This window comes from Podarcis cretensis (assembly GCF_951804945.1).
Source record: "Podarcis cretensis genome assembly, chromosome: 5".
Classification (NCBI taxonomy): Eukaryota; Metazoa; Chordata; class Lepidosauria; order Squamata; family Lacertidae; genus Podarcis; species Podarcis cretensis.
Window position 1 is genome coordinate 19798072 of NC_137174.1, and position 14240 is coordinate 19812311.

A 14240-nucleotide genomic window follows, 5' to 3' on the forward strand; every position below is an offset into this window, starting at 1 on the left:
CCGTTTCTCAAACCAGCTTCGCACCAACTGGAGTCCTTAAGCCATTCCTAACTTATGACATGAACAGCTAGAGGGGAAAGAGTTGGCAAGTTACGCTTGGGGAGGGGATGACAACACTGCGTTCTAAGGCGATAATGTGAACACACCCTTACTGTGTTGCACTTACAGAGCTCATAAAGGCATGTATTTTGGATGCAACATACATTCAGATAATCCCCAACCAAGCATTACACCCAGATTGTGGACAGATTGTGGAATAATGGCTCTTAACACACTGACCTCTGGCTGCATTCTCTCCTTGGCCTCTCCCCAGATGTTTGATACATGCTGATCATTATTAAAAGAATGTCACACATTCATGTTGTGCTAATTCACCATTTTATCTTGGGCTAGCCTCAAGAATCCTTCACTACTCAAGGTGCCCCACATCAAACCTGCTCTGCTAGTCACCATTGGTTTTACAACATCTATTCGGCTTGGCAACAAACTGATCAATGCTCATTCAAGAAAGGACCCTCTAGCCCAAGGTTTCCCAAACTTTGGTCTCCAGCTGTTTTTGGATTATAACTTCCATCATCCCTAGCTAGAAGGACCAGTGGTCAGGGGTGATGGGAACTGTAGTCCAAAAACAGCTGGGAACCCTGTTCTAGCCATCCATAGCCCTTGAAATAAACATTTTAGCTATTTACTATCTGATCTTCTCATTGAGGAACCCCAGATAAATTGCCATGGAGCAGCAAAGTTCTTCAACACACAATTCCTAAACAGGATGCTGTTACCTACCTCTTAGGGTTGCTGTGAAGATGAATTGCTTAGGGTAGCAAAACATTATTCACTGTTAATTATGTTGCAGGAATGCACGCATCTGGGCTCTAGATACAAGATGGCACGTTCAGCCACGTAGAATGACTCACAGAATGGGCAATTTCTTCATCTGCATGCTGTGCTTAACCCTTTTGGCTAGTAGCAGTTGATAGCCTTGCCCTCTGTCTGATTGAACTTGCATGAAATAACAACAATAATAAATCTTCTCGTTGACTTGATAATAAGAAAAATATTTGCTTCTAGCAAAGCACAGTGTCCTCTGCCAGTGGTGAGCGCAGCAGCTTTTGCCTAGGATTTTTCTGTCTTTCCTTGCAAACAGTTCCATGCACAAGACAGCATTGTCAAGATAGGAGAAGACAGCATGCACCTGTTTGGCACCAGGCAGCTCTCCCTGGGCCCTAAAGTACAGAATGTCCACATTTCAGGGCCGTTTCTGGAGAGCAGATGCAATTTCTCAGTCAGGGATGAGACTGGAGATCTGGATCCAAAACACTGTGGTTCTCACTACTGTTAAAGAAATAGGACAGAATCAACATCAGTGCAAAAGAAAAAAGAAAAAAAAAGCAAGCTCTGTTTTCAACAATACCCATTTTTCTGCAAACCACTTTATGGGGGAAAGGGCAGCAGGAAGAAGCAAGCCCCCAAATGGTAGTGAAAAAAGGTACTGAAAAAGCAGTACTAAAATGCCACCAATTAAACATATTATAATATAAATTGAATAAATATGTTATTGAATAGTGGGTGCTTTCCTTAGGGGGAAGCAACATGTTTTAAATATATACTCTATGAGTAACAGAACTAATTTCTGAGGCTCAAAATAAATTTAGTCTGAGGTGGCTTTCATCAACCTGGTGCCATCCAGATGGCTTACACTACAGCTCCCATCTGTACTAGTCATCTTTGCCTCACGAGATTATCCTCAATGTTTCTCCATTTCTCAACTATGGTTGGGGCTGAAGTCTTGGAGAGCAGTTTTCAGCTGGCAGATGGACCAGCAGCCTAATGGTGTAAGATGTGAGAAACTTTTCCTGAGGGTAGTTAGCCAATAAAAGCCATTTGCTTAGGTAATCTGGTAGTATAAAGTTGGGTAAAAGGTAAAGGGTAAAGGGACCCCTGACCATTAGGTCTAGTCGTGGCCGACTCTGGGGTTGCAGCGCTCATCTCGCTTTACTGGCCGAGGGAGCCGGCATACAGCTTCCGGGTCATGTGCCCAGCATGACTAAGCCACTTCTGGCGAACCAAAGCAACACATGGAAGCGCCGTTTACCTTCCCGCCGGAGCGGTACCTATTTATCTACTTGCACTTTGATGTGCTTTCGAACTGCTAGGTGCGCAGGAGCAGGGATCAAGCAATGGGAGCTCACCCTGTTGCAGGGATTCGAACCGCCGACCTTCTGATCGGCAAGTCCTAGGCTCTCTGGTTTAACCCACAGCGCCACCCGCGTCCCGATAAAGTTGGGTACACACACACAATACCATTAAAACACATTTGAAGCATGTTTTCCCACCCTACCCCAAATAATTCTGGGTACTGTAGTTTACTCATTACAATTCCTAGCAAACCTTAACAAACCAGAGTCAGCATTATTTGAGGGAGGAAATGTGCATTAACTAAAAGGGCACAAATGCCCTCTGCCTCTTTTTCCAACAGCTTAAACATGCATTGATTGTCTAATCTCTTGTGTGTTTGCTGCCCTGGGCTCCTTCAGGAGGAAGGGTGGGGTATCAAATGAATATAAAAAATAATATTTTAATAAACAAACAGAGGTCGGGGAGCTGTGTCACTCCTGGGCATAGTTAAAGGTTTCCCATGACAGGGAGCTGCATTCCACAGCACCACCACAACACTAAACTTCGGGAAGAATACAACATTTGGGGGAAGAATAAAATGTTCCTAGGTTAATAAACAAAACAGAGCATTCAGTGCTACCAATACCACCATGCAAATTTAAAGGAAGACATGTGGACTGTAAGCCCCAAATGGACAACAGCAGCACATTTATCATGCCTAGGCAGTCTGGAAAGGACCTCACACAACAGCTGCTAAATCTCAATCCCCTCCATTTGCCAGCAGAGAGCAGTAGATATTTCCTCAATAGTGCCATCCTAACCAAGTAAGTCCTATTGAATTCAGTGGCACTTACTCCCAGGTATGTGGGGTTAGGATGGCAGCCTAACACACACTGTTGGTTTTTCATTTATTGAAATTCTGTGGATTATGTATTGGTGTCTGCAAAGTGAGTTGCTTCCAATGGCTGGATCCCCCAACATGGCGAAGGTATGAATTTAATAATAGTAGAAAGAGGACTTTGGTATTTGAGGCTTCCAGTGAATATTCCTGTTTCGTATGAGGCTGTGGTTTTATTTGGTCATAGGTAAACACCCAAGCAGGACTAGCACCAAAGGCTGGAAAGACTGGAAAGGTCCTGATCCAGAGCCCCTAATGAAGTGCCAATGCCCTCATCATGTTTTTGCTCTGTGTATAAATCCCACAGCCCCCTGTGATGACACAAAGGACTTGGTGGCAGTTTCTCTATCCAAATACTCTTCTCTTCTCTTTCTCTCACTCACTGGTTATGCCTCCACTTCGTCTCCTCCAAGTGGTTCTGGAGCACTTAGGCTCAGTCCTTAAAGGCCAAATTGTCTACCTGGAGACAGGCAGCGCTACACCTTTTAGTTGTCTGTCTATAGATTCCTCCAGATGACTTGTTTCTTGAACATTCATTCCGACTGGTTTGCAGGGAGGTTAGACAATGTTGGCTATTTAGTGAGCATTCATTCTGATTTGTTTGGGGAGGTTAGATGACGTTGCCACACAAGTTATCCCCACACTTTCCAGTGCATTTCCCTTATTGCAAAATGTCAATTCCCCCCACCCACCCACACGGGCAAATGGGCTTGTTTCACAAGAGCTCCAAATCAGCTTTAATTGTGCAACTGGGATGGATCCCACTAAAAAATAGCGACAGTCTCTGGAAGAAACCTATGAGTCAACCGGCAGACATTACTTGGGCACATGTGCAATCCCAATCCTGTGTTTGTCGAGATAATAGGAATGTGTAGGTGGGGGCACTTACAGAAAAGGATCAGCAAGTGGGTGAAGGAACGAAGGAATTAGGGTGGAGGTAATTAACCCTTTCAATTGCCTGCCGATTTCCCCCTGCAGGTGCCCTGCCCTGAGCCCATTATTTCCTTAGTGAAGCTCACTTCCACGGGACCAAGGAGGCATTTGCAGGGAAGAATAAGCAAATGTGGTAAAGAGTTCAGCACCCTCATTTTGCTCATCAAATCCTTCTTTGCTAATATGCCCCCAGCCTCTTAATTAGTGTTGTAAAAGAAATATGGGGCTGGGAATTCTGTGTTTCCCTTGCAATGCCTTGTTTGGCCATATGCCGATAATTATATTTTGCTTCCAGTACCATCTCTTTCCTGCCTCCTCTTTATGTATCTAATGTGTACTCCCCTTTTTCTTTATTTACATGCTTATTTGTTGCAAGTTTGGCGTTACTAGAGTAACTTGGGCTATTTCTTTGGAACCCTGAGGGGGTGTCTGATTGTCCGTCATGTAATTTGGGGGCTAGAAAGGACTCAAAGTTTATGGTGTGTTTTTAAACATGTATGTTTTAAGAAATGAAGAACAAACTTGAAATGCCTTCGTTATCTTTGGTCCAGGAAGACCCAGTTCAGAGCATCTTATTCTGTCCAAGCCTTATGAAATCACAATGCTTCTGAGCTGTGGAAAATACTGTTCACGTGTGCATTTAAGCAGTTGTAGTGGAACATAGCAGAGCAAAACAAGATGTTTCCTTTAATTGGAATGATGAGCTCACTCCTGGGTGATAAACAGCAGCATTATATAACCAGTGGGGTATTTGGTGTTTTTGCAAAATTCATGGAAATTGATTTGGTCTTGTTCAAAATATGTTTATATTTTTCTTATCAGTGTATGATTTCAACACTGATTACATGTGACATGAAGGCTTTATTTTATACCCTCCCAGCCAATTTGGAGAAAACAATAACATGACAATTTTATTTTAAATAACAATAATAATACTACAAATTTGCAAAAGGCATAGCAATTGAGGACATAGAATGCAAAATAAGCATGTGTGCTGAGGATATTTCAATAGAAGCCATGAACCAAAGAACATTCAGTTCAATCATTAAATCAGCAATTTGTTGGACCTGGGCAGCTAGTAATTTGCTTGTCTGCTCAAAGTGGGCTTATGAAGGAAGAATTGCTGTGGCAACAAATCTTCAGAAGACAGGGATCAGTAATGGGACTGTGGAGAATACAACAGGAAAACATTTTGTGGTGAAATACAGAACAGATATTTCTGAGGCAGGAAAATATCAGAAAGGGACCCAGTGTTAGAAAAAAGAGTTGGACAACATACCAGGAAGAGTTAAAAACAATCTCCTATCTAGACTGAGTGCTTAAAAAAAATGAATGGCTTTTGCACTGTGGCTGTACATGCACTGTAATAAATGCACCTTGCTCAGCGGTCCCATGTCTTTGCCACAGTCTCAAATGCTCATTTGCTTGCACTTCCGTCTTGGGACCAATCTGCACACAGGGCTCGCCATTTTACTGCCTAAAGCAAGGGACAAGAGGGTGCCCCATCCCCATTCCACATGAACAAGCTGGCTGGGCTGAGCGCTAATGACAGGATAGAACCCTCCGATCATTAGACTGTGATGCTGACAGCACCAAGGTTATAGGTTCAATCCCTTTAAGGAACAGCTGCATTGCAGGGGGTTGGACTCTATGATCCTCAGGGTCCCTTCCAACTCTATGAGTCTATGAGATACCTATGAGATATCTGAGGCAGCAGGCCAGAGGCAAACTGGCCAGAGGCAAACTGTTTGGTAACTAGAGATAGAAGGATCTGCCAGTTTCAGGTCTGCCAGATTCCCACCTTAAATTCAGCTCTCCAAAATTCTGCAGAAATTTGTAAATTTGTAAAGATTCTCCCCTCATCAAAAGGATCAACATTTTAGTGTGAGAAACACATTTTGTTATGTCGTTTGACTAATGTACATATTTTTACAAGCGAATTTGCTAAATTAATGCATGTTTATGTTATTTTCACTGAGATACTCATTTTTGTGCACACTTTTGGTAAACATTGGTTGAAAAACTGCATCACAAAATTCAGATGAGTGTGAATTTCTAAGGATGGCTGTGCTTCAGAAAGTATGAATTTGATGGATTCATGTTTTAATGTGAATTAAATAAAATTTCTCCCTGATCCCAATTGGCAACACAGTAATAGCAGGCAAGGCCTAGGAGAAACAGGCAGGGACTGCTGTCCCCCCCCCCATCCCCTACATAATCTGTCACCTAAGGCAGTTGCCTCACTTTGCCTAATGGTAGGGCCAGGCCCATCTGCACCACTATCCAAAAGAATATACGAAGAGAAGCAGGAGCATCTGCTCTTTCTCCTTGTTCTTTTCACTACTCACATGCTTGAGAGGGCGAGTAAAGAGGCAGAAACAGCAAAGGAGGAGCAGGGCCCCAGAGATCTCTCAGAGGGTCTTGGGCTTACTTCCAAGCATGTACAGTTACGATCGCATTCCAGAGCAAGACTGCTGCCTTGTTTGATGTAAGCAAAGACAGACTGAGCAAAGGGAACATGTTGCTTGTGAATTGGGGCTCTGGTTTCATTATCTTATTTCCAGTTAATATCATTAAAAATATATTCATTTATTATCCTGAAAAGCACGCTCGCCTGCCAGGGTTTGCCAGGAATGATTGACAGTATGATACACACAGAAATGTGGAGTTGGGGGCAGGAGGCAACAGGAGAAGAAGGCAAATAATTAAGATAAAAACACACAGGATAACAAATGACATCACTGAGATGGGAACAACCTGGGGCCCTGCTAAGCAAAGCATTCTTAGTCAGCAGTGGCCTGCTGCGGCAATATTATTCTAACCCAGTTGACTGCCTGATATGAAATTCAGGCTACTTTTTTAGGGGCCTACATTCTAAAAAATAACATGAACCAAGTTTACATTAACTGCAGGTTGTTAATAGCCAATGAATGGAAGGGGGGGGCCCACAGCAGCAGCTGTGTTTCATCCTATGGAAACCAAGATGTGATCTTCAGAGGTTAAAAAAGCCGGTTAGAGCTAATGCTCCTGTTCCAGAGTCAGCAGCTGGTTCAGAAAATATGACCCTGTGGCCAAGATGCCTAAAACCTCTCAGACAATCAGGCTACTTGCATGAGCAGTGTAACTCAGGAGGTCTGCCATGTTCAATGGGATTCCCAAGTAATTGTCCAAAGCTTTGCAACTTTATCCTGCAATCCTATATGCCAGGTGTCACTGACCTTTTTGGGCCAGTAGACACATTTAGAATTTTGAGAAAGTGTCATTTGCGGCAGTCACAACATGGCTGTCATGGGGTGAGTAGCAAAACACAAAATGGCTGCCACATCCGCAAGAACAGAAAAGGAGACAGGACCACAAAACGGTCATACCTCCTTGCCACCCACCCCATTAAGAGTGCAGCGTCAGACAGGAATGGAGCTGGAGGATCAAACAGTATCTCATGTATGGTCAGTTTTTGAGGAGGTATTTACTGAGATTGGGCGCACTGATATGTGCAGGCAATACACCTGGGAGTAGGCCCCACTGAACTCAAGGGAAGGACAAATCTGTCAGTTTGGGTTTCTCTCTGTTTCTTGTTCTTCCAGTCTTCTCTCCATTTCCTCATTAGTTTGTGACTTTACAAATAAGAAAACCACACAACATTTTGTATATTTTCACACACATTTCTCCTCCTAATGCAAACGTCTTTGAATCCAACATTGCCTAATAATTGCCCCTTTGCAAGTAATTTCCCCTAATACAACACACCTTTGTATACTGTTTTCACCAATGCACATTTTTAGTGCACTTTACCCTAATATGTGTGTATTTTGTGTGCATTTTATGGTTGACAAAGTGCATCACAACATTTGGAGAAGTGCAGTTGGCTCTGCTGAAAAGAAATTAAAGTACAGTGGTATCTCGGGTTAAGTACTTAATCCGTTCCGGAGGTCCGTACTTAAACTGAAACTGTTCTTAACCTGAAGCACCACTTTAGCTAATGGGGCCTCCTGCTGCTGCCGCGCCGCCGGAGCACTATTTCTGTTCTTATCCTGAAGCAAAGTTCTTAACCTGAAGCACTATTTCTGGGTTAGCGGAGTCTGTAACCTGAAGCGTATGTAACCTGAAGCGTATGTAACCTGAAGCGTATGTAACCTGAAGCGTATGTAACCCGAGGTACCACTGTACAGGTACCTCTAAGACATAATTTGGGGTAACATACATTTTTGCCACTTCACCTGGGGAGGCATCCAAAAGAGTTAAAGCAGTATAAAACTGAACCTCTCAGTCTATCCTAATTCACAAGGTTGTGATGATGGGATTATCCCCACACTGTGGAGAATAAAATGGTATTTAAGAGGTGGATTATAGTGCCAATAGGCCAATAGAATCAAACCTTAGTAATCCCTATCTCTGTCCCTATGTAGGACTGATCTTCCTTTTCAAAGCTATGAACATTTTGATTCCTTGTGAACAAGAAGAATCTAAATACCAGCACTTGAAAAGTGAGAGTAAAGATACTCTTGTTAAGCATTTTCAACTAAGGCTCCAAGCTTTTGTTCCTTAAATTAGTTATCACTTTTCAGTGGCTATCCAGACAGCTTGTCTCCAAATGTTGAGGAGGTCATAACTGTGTTTTTAAAAATGGTCAGAGGAAGTAGCAACAAGTGTTTAATTCCACAAAAGTTTTACCTGTCTAATTGACCTTCATTTATATTTATATTTATATTTCCACAATGGTTCCTCAAAGAGAGAGGTATCAGGGCTGAGGCTTATTTGGGAGCACTGCCATGAGGGCGAGCAGCAGCAGGATCAGGAAAAGAGACTTTGTACATGCCCACAGGCCACAGAATCATAGAACTGTACAGCTGGGAGGGACCCCAAGGGTCATCTAGTCCAACCCCCCTTCAATGCAGGAATCTCAGCTAAAGGAATCTCAGCTAAACCATACATGACAGATGGCCACCCAACCCCTGCTTGAAAACCTCCAAGGTAGGAGAGTCCACCGCCTTCCAAGGGAGGCTGTCCCACTGTGAAACGTCTCTTACCGTCAGAAAGTTCTTCCTTAGTCAGAATCTCCTTTCTTGCAACTTGAAGCCATTTTCATTGCTATGTACTACCTCACTGTACTCCTGTAGGAGGAGAGTCCAGGAGTTATTTCCAGTTGGCAGCAGGTGGGTATATGTGTGGAATGAAAAAGGGAGGAACTGAAAAATGGGATTGAGCGGCACAAGAAAGAGCTCTTGGGAGAGTAGTTGTGTGAAGTCACTGTCAAGGAGGTTGTCGCGGCTTTCCAACTCAGCAACAGTGAGCCGCACCTAGGTTCACCTGGTTCTCTGGAGCCTCAGATGTGGAGCCTCAGATGCAGGCGTCTCCAGGCGACAGGCCTCACTGCCCCTGCTTTGAAGCCTTTTTGTGTGGCTTGAATGTGTCCTTTAACTCTAATAATGCCTCTCGCTTGCTTGGACGGAGGATAGAGATGACCGTGTGTGTGTGTGTGATTGCATGCAGAAAATAGCCTAGTATACAAAAGTAAAACAGGTATCCATTGCTTGGTCCACTTTTATGTCTAGCTGTGGAAAGTTGCTCGGAAGGGAATGTGGGCCTCAGATGGAAAAGAGTCCCCCCCCCAAATAATAATAATAATAATAATAATAGGAGAGGGGTTCAAAGTGAGTGAGTGTGTGAGTGAGATGAACCCTCTTCTCACTGTCCACTTTTTAAAAAGCCGTTGTTCTCCCAACAGGGCTTACTTCATTTTCGGTCAGGGAGCCTCACGAGAAAAGGCTTTTGAAAATTGGTTGTAAGGGGGAAGGATTGGCAGGGAGGGTTCATTCTCTCCCCCCCCCCCATGACACATTTTCAGTCTGCACCCTTTTGAGAATTAAGGCAGCAAACACAATCCTGTCTAGGGTTCTGGAGTATGTATGCTGAATCCAACCTAATGGATAACTGCCAAGATCAGTAGATTATTTAGGAAGCTGGGCATCTAAAAACACGCATATGTTGTAAGCCGGCCACAGGGGCTAGGGAAACCCAGCCAGATAGGCGGGGTATAAATAAAAAAAATCATTATTATTATTACATTGATCATTCAGACCATAAATAAGGATATTTTTCAGGATCAACGTATATTAGTAATTTATTGGCCAGGAAGACTTAGCATGCAGCTGCCACTAATTAAGCGTTTGCCAGCTCTTTCTACAAAGTGGTGTTGTGTGACAAGACACCATCTCTTCCTTTTGTCTTTAAAACAGGAAATAGTTGTGGTAATGGCACAGTAGATGTTGGCGAACTTTGGTTTATTCTGTCAATTTAGCCTCACCAAAACCACCAAAGAATCTTTTTGTGGTCTGTTTTGCGGTTGATGAAAGAAAGCAGGAAGTCAACTGAGGTAATTTTAGATCCGGGCTAGGGATCTAATTATTGCCTGTCCTATACCGAACCTAAATCAAAATGAGAAAAAAATGCTTCATGTACCAAAGGTTACATCCCTGGTTGCTCCAGGTAACAGAATCTCAGTTAAGTAGAGCTAGGAAAGAAAAGTGCCTGAGACTTTTGAAGAAGCATTTTTTTAGTGGACAATAGTGGGCTAGAAGGATCGGTTAAGGCAGTTTCATATGTTCATATATGTTGTGGCATCTGACTTCAGAACCATTAATGCATTATCAGCTACTAGATAAATACTTGTAGACGAGGAATTAGCTTTTCTGCAGTGGACTATTTCCTTTTAGTAGGGCTGTTGGTTTGATTGATTGGTTGATTAACTAAGGAAGGAGCTAATTTAAGCAAAAGCAAATTTTGGATGAGGGTACACTTATTTGTTATGAGCAAGGACACATTTAATTATTTTGTGGTATTTCTTCACGTATCCACTGTTTACTGAAGAGGCCATGTAGAATTTTTGGCTATGCCCAATGTGATCTAGCAGCAGATTTAAAGATGCATGTATTACACCAGGCTTCCTCAAACTTGGCCCTCCAGATGTTTTGGGACCACAACTCCTATCATCCCTAGCTAACAGGACCGGTGGTCAGGGATGATGGAGTTGTAGTCCCAAAACATCTGGAGGGCCGAGTTTGCCTGTGCCTGTATTACACACATACCCCACAATGTTTCCGTTTTAATAATTTTGTTCTGGAATTTTTAATCTGAGATAACAATTCCTCTACACTATTTCCATGTGCATGGTGGACATCTGGAAAAAGAGCAACTCGAACAATTCTAATTATAGAAAGCCCTGTTTGGTTATTTAGAGGGACAGAATGATTCTCATCCATTAGTCTGGCATCTAAGAATAAATTATACTTGCTGAATGACAACATACGCAGCCACACTGGAGTGGAACTCCATAAACAGTGAAACTCCAGAGATTATTCTGCACCTCCTAGGAACGTTCTTAAGGCTAAACACAGTCCTTCAGACAGTTACAGAAGGATGGAATTTTTAAAATCTGGGAGTGACTTAGGGCAGCCTTCAAACTGTAACATGAGAAATGATCTTCATTGGTTGCCTTACAAAGGAAGTTCTGGGTTCACTGGCTAGGTCTGGTGGAAAGGAAACTGGCAACAATCTGTGTAAAACTAACAACCAGCATCTTATTTTTGTTCACTGATAAAGAATTCCTGTCAGGAACTTCAGCCCGACTCCAGACTGTTGCTTCCTTTTAAGATGTTGCTTCCATTGGCTGAACTCTCCTGCACCCCTCATAACTTACTGCCTTGCCTCTTAGGTCGTTTCTAATGTTACTTTATATTGATATTAGTCATGAGATAATATATGATGATGATGATTAGTCATGAAATCCAGTGTCGGATAGCAGTGTGTTCAAATTCCTGCTCAGCCATGAAAGTCACTGGGTGACCTGGGTCTGACACAGCCTCTCAGGCCAACCTATTTCACAGGTATAAAATGGGGAGGGAAGGGACCCAGCTTTCTGAGGAAATGTGGGGTATAAATGCAATAAACAAATTATAGTCATTTATCTTAAAAAGGGTTATATGCTGGAAGCATATCAGAGGGCCCAATGAATCACAGTCCCATGTTTTTTAACCGCATAAGGGTGTGCCTGAAGTGTAGTACAATTCATATTGCACATGATATAATGTTTATGTGTCACCGGGCTCCTTGGGTAGAAGGGCAGTATACAAATTTAATAAATGTCTACCTACCTAACTACTTACAGCTGTGTGGATAGTTTCATTATATAGTCTAGTCACTAGCGGGTGGTGCTGTAGTCTAAACCACTGAGCCCCTTCAGCTTGCTGATCAGAAGGTCAGCAGTTCGAATCTGCATGACGGGGTGAGCTCCCTTTGCTCTGTCCTAGCTTCTGCCAACCTAGCAGTTCAAAACATACCAGTGCAAGTAGATGAATAGGTGCCGCTGTGGCAGGAAGGTAAATGGCGTTTCCGTGTGCTCTGGTTTCCGCCATGGTGTTCCGTTGTGCCAGAAGTGGTTTAGTCATGCTGACCACATGACTCGAAAAGCTGTCTGTAGACAAACGCCGGTTCCCTTGGCCTGAAAGCGAGATGAGCGCTGGACCCCATAGTTGCCTTTGACTGGACTTAACCATCCAGCGGTCCTTTACCTTTACCTTTTACTGGACTGAATGGTATCTGTGTGGAGTCCGGAGTTTCCTGTTGTTCTGTTCTTGTTGAAGAAAGGCAATAAAATTCTGTGTAGGGGCAGATGGAACTCATCAACCTGGGCAGCCCATCTAGGGGTAGGAAGAGGAAAACTCAGCTGTTAAACCTTCACTGCCTTGCCGGATAACTTCAGGAGAAGAAAGGGCTAAGGCAGGCTTCCTCAACCTTGGCCCTCCAGATGTTTTGAGACTACAATTCCCAGCATCCCTGACCACTGGTCCTGCTAGCTAGGGATCATGGGAGTTGTAGGCCAAAAACATCTGGAAGGCCAAGGTTGAGGAAGCCTGGGCTAAGGAGTAAACCCTACACAAATCTGGAGTGAAGCCCCTAAAGTGGTTGGATTGTGCCTTGTACATGTACTTCCTAAGGACAGTCACCTAAAAGAAAGTTACTTGCCACTCTTGATTCCGGATTTGATTAATATTGTATTCGTTTGATTTGCCCAGTTTGACTTCCAGGGTGGTTCAGTCATTATGTCACTAACTGATTTCATGAAAGAATGCATTTCTAAAAGTGGAAAAGACTTCAGGAGAAAAATAAAATAGTGAGGATTTTTCCATTTTGGAAAACCATACACCCTGTATCACTGCTGATACACAGCTGTTCATAGTACAGTAACTAGAAATCTTCTTCTTCTTTCAGTCCAAAGATGTTCCTGAAAGTCAGGGGTATACATTTATATGTTGCATAATCTTATTTCTAAGGGAAAAAATGAAGGAAGTGAAAACTGTTTAACATACAAATTTCAACAAATTCAGCCATGATCTTATATATGCTCACACACTTTCTAGAGTGAGCCACTTGAAAAAATGCTATTCTTCCAAAAGAAGAAATTGCCCGGTTTAAATAGTGCTATATCCACTGATTGTGTTACAAATTAATTTCATTTAACTTTAATTATTAGAAATTGGAATTTTTCCTCAGAAAAATATAGCTGTTTTCCATTCTGGAAAATTTCCCGCCTCCTGTCACAGTATAAAAATCCTGCACTCACCCCAGACATTGTCCAGCTATTGTCTTCTCCAGTATGTACAGAGTGAGAGTAGGGAGGAAAGTGCTTCATGGGTTCTCTTTTTGTTATTGCTGAATTCACTGGATAAGTATCTCCACATGTATCTACTTACAAACTACACGTTATCTGATTCTGGCTAGTATTTCACTTCCCTGTGAAGGAAGCAGGCAAAGATAAGAGGCAGCAAAAACCGCAAATGCAACGAGTTATTAACTTAATTTCAAGCCCTAATTTTGCCTGCATAATTAACTTCAGGTTTAAAGATATATTCTTCTGTCCCACTTAGGAATGATGAGACCAAGCCGAGAGTGTAGTTGTGGATCCATTCAGCTGAGATTGAACCAACTCAGAGGTGTTAAAGCCTGATTTATTTATTGACAGTCCTAGATTGTATAGCCAGAGATTCAAGATGGGTTCAAGTGTTATATGTAAAAGAGCAAAAACAGGAGGTTTGGTTTCTCTGTGTCTTCAGATGACAAAACCCTGCTGTGCAGGTTCACATTGTGTGTGTGTGTGCTGTGCAGGTTCACATTGTGTGTGTGTGTGTGTGTGTGTGTAGATGAAAAAAGGGAGGGATGTACTTTTTTTTTTTTTTTTTTGCAGAGAGTTCCCATGCACAATTCTTACTGTAGCACAACTGAATCCAATAGCCAGCAT

At 42.7% G+C, this 14240-nt stretch overlaps 2 long non-coding RNA genes across 2 annotated transcripts in view; one reads left to right on the top strand and one right to left on the bottom strand.

Annotated features, from left to right (window-relative positions):
- The window catches only part of LOC307216607, a 27211-nt gene extending 17923 nt beyond the window's left edge, over window positions 1-9288 (bottom strand). Inside the window, exons 1-2 of the long non-coding RNA XR_013839212.1 lie at window positions 8974-9288; window positions 784-1332 (exon numbers count right to left, since the gene is read on the bottom strand). This is a non-coding gene — a long non-coding RNA (uncharacterized lncRNA). The remainder of the gene's footprint in view (window positions 1-783; window positions 1333-8973) is intronic.
- LOC307216636 lies at window positions 7454-8164 on the top strand. Its single transcript, XR_013839243.1, has 2 exons — window positions 7454-7850; window positions 8127-8164. It is a non-coding gene; the product is annotated as an uncharacterized lncRNA (long non-coding RNA).
- Window positions 9289-14240: the final 4952 nt, after the last annotated feature.